This window comes from Hordeum vulgare, chromosome 5H, assembly GCF_904849725.1.
Source record: "Hordeum vulgare subsp. vulgare chromosome 5H, MorexV3_pseudomolecules_assembly, whole genome shotgun sequence".
Lineage (NCBI taxonomy): Eukaryota > Viridiplantae > Streptophyta > Magnoliopsida > Poales > Poaceae > Hordeum > Hordeum vulgare.
In genome coordinates this window covers 311,909,089-311,915,088 of record NC_058522.1, presented here as the reverse complement: position 1 = coordinate 311,915,088, position 6,000 = coordinate 311,909,089, and positions in this window count along the sequence as shown.

Sequence of the window (6,000 nt, the reverse complement as noted above, 5' to 3'; positions counted from 1 at the left end):
AGTCAGATCAAAATATTTTCAACATGAAAGTTGATCAGCAGAACGAGACGAACCCGGATACACGGTCCATTCGTCTGTCACGCGTCCCTAGCTTAGCAAACATGAAACTTTTCCATCGTTTTACATCTGACCGGTAGTAGCCAAAGACCCGGAAAATATCGTCACATATTCTTCCGACCCGTCTATGACGGATGTTGCTGCGTTAGCTCATGTCTAGCATGCATCTTGCCATGTCATGCATTGTGTTGCACTCGTTGCTATTATTTATTGTTTCTTCCCCCTCTTCTTATTGGTAGACCCCGAGAATGATGCTGTTGTCGGGTACATCAACGACCCTGCCGACCAACCTTTTGCCGCAGAGCAGCAAGGCAAGCAAACCCCCTTGATCATCCCTATATCGCCTAGTCTTTTTCCCTCATGCTTGCATTAGTATTTTGCTACTGTTGTAGTTAGCTCCTATATCTGATGCATAGCCTATTTTTTATGAACTGCTACTTTCAGTATTGTACTTTAAATCTGCTTAGTATAGGTGGAGCAGTCATCCCTTCTGACCCCGTAGTCCAGTTGCCCCGCTTTGCTTTCAAATCTCGATCCCTGATCGACGAGCCAGACCCGACACAGCACATACACCCCCCCTTAGTTGTACGATGCTACAGAGATACTATCGAGTACCGAGGGTGACACCTCGCTAAGTACTCCTGATGATATCTCTGTAGTATAGCTAGTCAGTCGTGGTTATCGAGGGTGATTCCTCTTTCACCATTCCCGACGATGCCTCTCTCGTGCAACCCCTCAAGTGTGGGACCCCCGAGGGTGATTCCTCTAAGCCCACCTTGACGGATACATCATTCGGAATCCAACGAGGGTGATACCTCGGATTCCCCCCGATGTTACAACCACACATTTACTCGACCATGTTACTGGGATCATTGGTGATTAGATATTAAACGGGTGGATTCCCGCGAGATTGTGTCGATGGCCTAATTAAAATGTTACTGGATTTGGGTATTTGATCTGGGTTGGTTGGAGACCTTTTCGCACTAACCGGCTACGCGGGAAGAATTATGGGTGCTCGACGTCGCGGTATCAGCCGAAGCTTTTCAGATGTCAGCAATGTAGCGGCGCGCGCCCGAGTGGTCCCGAGATGCATCGCGCTTGTGATTAAGGGATGCTAGGACTGACGTCGGCCGCACATGCATCGTGCAAGAGCGCGAAGGGGAACTGGGCCCATGAACCCTTTGTGCTTAGGAGTTAGACCGGCGGGTTGGCCTCTCTGTTGAGTCTTAGGTGGGGCTGCGACGTGTCGATATTCCGAGGCCGGGCATGACCCAGAAAAGTGTGTCCAGCGAGAGTGTTATCGAGCGTGACGGGACATGTGGTGCACCCCTGCAGGGATGAAAAATAACTATTCGAATAGCCGTGTCCATGGTTACAGGACGACTTGGAGTTGTGCCCTGATCTTATACAACGACAATTGTTACTTAACTGGAATTAGTTGCCTCGGGATTGCTTCCTCGCAGGGAGTCGAGGGAGGATCTCTGGGCGTCACCTCACTTTAATACTGCTGCAAGAGTATGACTATTAATTATGTTACACCTGTTCTACTCTCGTCTATTGCTGCAAGACCCTGAAGATGCTAGTCTTCGATAGGACTAGGCCTTATCTCTCTATTCTCGCATTGCTGCAGTCAGTCCACATATAACCACCCCCCTTCTTTGATACTGATGCATACGTAGAATAGTTCTGATGTAAGTGTTGCGAATACTTTGGATGAGTACTCACCTTTGCTTTGCTCCCCCTTTGCCCCCTTGATTCGTTGCTGCGACCAGATGATGGAGCCTAGGAGATGGAGTTTTCTGCCGACACCTGCCACCCCGATGGTGACTTCTTCGTGGAGGCCGATGAAGACCAGGAGTTGTTTAAGAGGTTCCTAGGCAGGAGGCCTCGCCTCGTTCGATCGTGTTTCTTTTGTGCTAGCCTTCTCTAAGGCACCCCTTGTTTTTGTCTGTACTCAGATATTTGTTGCTTCCGCTGACTCGTGTGTTTATCGAGCTTCTGTATTCTAGCCCTCGAGGCCCCTGGCTTGTAATATGAAGCTTGTATTGTTTTATTTGTGTCTAGAGTTATGTTGTGATATCTTCCCGTGAGTCCTTGAGTTTGATCGCACGCATTTGCGTGTATGATTAGCGTACAATTAAATCGAGGGCGTCACAAGTTGGTATCAGAGAGACTGCCTGTAGGTATCCCCCTTTCCAACTCCTTGGCCGAAGTTGAGTCTAGTGTTTGAAAAACTTACTAACACTGATGTTGTGGCTTACGGGCCCACATCTCAATTGGGTGGTATTAGTATCTTTTACTCCTTTCCTATACTCTGGGCTCTACTCTCTCTTCTCTTTCGGGTTAAAGATTTTACTAATTCTAACTATAGGTTCTCGTAAATACTTCCTTCCAGAGAGTCCCTCATCCCATATGATGGCTTGATTCATCAGAAGACTCCGAGGATACTCTGTGAGGTTCTGTCGAGAACTTGTGCTCATCGCTTCTGCGATTTTCCTTCCTCCGTCAACCCCTATGGATGACGACATACAAATGTCGTCCATACTTTCTTTTCCAATTGCTCTTGTTTTACGTGAGGCATCTTATCGGGGATTCGTCTGTCATCAGTTGTCATGGGTTTCGAAAGTTCTTCAAATTACTATTCGATCTTCCGGAATCCCCAATAGCCTATTACTCTTGACCTTTCTCACCTGCTTGCATTATGGTTAAATCCATATGACTAGCAACATTCGTTGAAATCCTTTGTGATTTCCTCTCATCTTATTGATTCTACCTTTGTGTAAATCCACACAATCACCTGTTGATACTCATAAATTATCTTTCTGACTCAGACGTCCTTCCAGACAGAGCTAGTTCTCGACAAATCAACTATGATTGGTTGTCCATCTAAGTCCATTCTACTTACTTGTAATTGATCGGAGCGTCTGATTATGATACACCAACCTGGAAATCCTATTTCCTTTGGTAATTAAGTATCGATATTTTTTGGATGTTCTATAACCCAATGCATTGCATCCTATCTCCCTCTGAGTGAGTACCGATACTCACATCAGATCCTTTGTGGACTGCCAGACTCATTATGTGTTATTATCCGACGGCATCCTTTGCTTTCAAAAATTATTGTGATTGCTAACCCTGACACATGATGCCATTGGTAAATTGTGTCTTCTCCCTCTCATGAGTTGTACCCTACGCTTTTGTAAGCCATGCCCTTCAAGCATGTGTTAATTACTCTTGGAGTGTATGGTATATGTTCCTAAGATTTCTCGACGGGTTGAACCTATGCCTTCCTAAATCAATACGACCCGAAGAGTTTTCATGAGTCTTACTATTCTGGTGTTTTGCCAGATAATCTTTCCAAGCTACAACGTGATCAAAGTCGAGGAGTAAATGGCAGGTGATGCATTGATGAAGTGGGAGTCGACCTTGAACTTGTGTTCATGCCCATGGAAACGACGTTGATCCTATCATAGAAACTTCTCGTATCAATAATCATTCATTCTGTGCTTTAATCTGGTATATGTGATCTTGTCCTTTGCAATCGTGGTTCTGGCCATGTTGTCCTACCTTGATTTTATTCTCGGGCGAGTTAAAGTACTTGTCTTCTTCAGATCAATACATCGGTCCAAGCCTTAATGTTGATCTACCTACGAATATTATTCCTTGTAGCTCGAGGATATCACGGAGTTATATGACTTCTTGTGATTTCCTCATCAACTATGATATTTTCATTAATTCTGGTTTCCTTGTGTTTGAGTTGTTGGACACGCGAGTACATCGATAACTGAATCGGGTACGCATTGCGATTCAACAACTTTTTAGTAATCTTCCTTGTTTACGAGTTTGTACTCGATCATGTCATTCCAAGCTGTTAAGCTACATCATCATCGTCATGTTGGAGCTCGACCATGCAATCTATACCCTTCATCCCTGAGACACAGTTCCAACTGTGCGTTAAGCTTGCATCGAGCTTTCCACATCATGTTGGTTGTCCTGAAAGGCAATCTCAATTCTAAGCTAGCGGTTTTAGCTAGGATTCCGACAAACTTTCGCTGCATCATTCCCTTGCTTGATGTCATCGTTGAATGACTACATCTTCGTGAAGCTTCTCGACAAATGTGTCATGATCATCATCAGCATCCCGAGTTCTTCTAGGGTCTCAATCGAATTCGTGATGAGAAATGCCATCCTTGGCCCCCTGATGATTTGTATTATCATCGACATCCTTGTTTGCCTTCCCTCCAACACAAACGTGTTCATGTTTTGTGTTGTCCTTTGTGTTTTTCACTATCCAGCTTATGTTATATTCTACCTTGGAGTATTACTATCTTTTCTGTCAAGAATGTTGTGAGCATCATTGCACCTCTTAAGAATTCCTGATAGTGATACTTCTCGACATCACCATTCATTTCTTGGTCCCGTGTTGTTTCAAACCGGAATACCGACAAGTGAACTCTGATGTGTGATTCCAATACTTCTGGCAACCCCATAGCATTGAGGTTAACAAATGATTGTTTCATTCCTAATGAGTGGGGTGTTGACTCATCATTTTTTACATTGGTTGTGCTACTCCGTCCGTATTTCCGAGTGAACCCTTCGACCAATGTTTAATTGTTGTTGTCCCCTCGAGCATACGACATTATACCATTTGCTTTGACAAATGCTATTTCCTTGATATTATAATTTTGGAAATTCATCCCTGTCAAAATCTTAAGGGATTGATGCTGAGCCCATCGACCACACCCTCAACATATTCATGGTTCACGATGAAGCCCTTGAAAGCTTTAACTTTGTGCCTAGCTTGTGAAGAATGTGTTTGATAGAAGAAGTGTATTTCCCAAAGTTCACGTGCAATCTTTCCGCCGTGAATATGTGAAAGTTGTGTTTCGCTTCCTCTTGGAAAATACCAAATCATTCATGCATGTGCGAAGTGTTATATGTTTGAAGATTTTTTATCTTCACTTCATATAATTTCTCTTAGCACCCCAAGCCTCTAACTGATTTTATCAAGGAAAAGAAGTTCCTTTTATAAGAGCTAATCGAGGCTTACACAAGGACCTCGATATCCTCGATGAGGGTTCTCAAATCAGAACTCGGTTGCATTTTGACGTAAGAATTCTATGTGGGCACAAATGTCTTTACATTGTGTTCATATGTCTTACAATCCAACTAATGATTCTATAATTGCTTGTGTAGCTCATATCATGAGAATCTTGCATCTTCATCTTTTCTTCTCAGGCATCTTGAGTCTGAGGTATCTTAACACCAACCAGATCTGGATCTCGGGCAGATATGATGGTTGGAACATTTCCCAATAATTATAACTTTGGTCTTATGTAACCGGTATGGTGATGTCTTGTTTGGCACACCGGGCCGCATGATCTATTGTTATATTATCCTCCTTGGTAAGGTTAACCGTTCTTCCATGGGGAAATTATATGATTTATTTTATAAGTTATTCCTGGTGGATCCTTCGTGTAACCAAATCCAACCTTTATCTGATGACCATGTCGATGCTACCTCGAAGCACGGATGTGGTACTTCAAATTTCAACAGGAACATTGGAAGCGCAATGCTAAATTGTTCCTGATCAATTATCCAAACCGTATGGTATGGGTAAACATCATGATTCATCATGTCTCTTTATCAAGATGGTTATGTACTCGATGACCTATCATGCATACCATACCCTATGTTTTCCTCGGGAATGGTATACTTTAATACCTGTGTGTGTGAACACATTTGCCTTCCTATTGGTCTGTTTGAGCTTTCTTGTGGCATTACTTATCTAAGCAGTGTTAATTCCCTGCTTAGGTAAAATTCTCGGTATACGACTCTGTCAGTAAGACCCTGTTACTATTGTGGATAACATTCCGGTAACCGCCGGTGGACGAGAACTTTGCCTACTGGTCCGCCTCGTTTCAACGAGCAGGAAAATGGTTA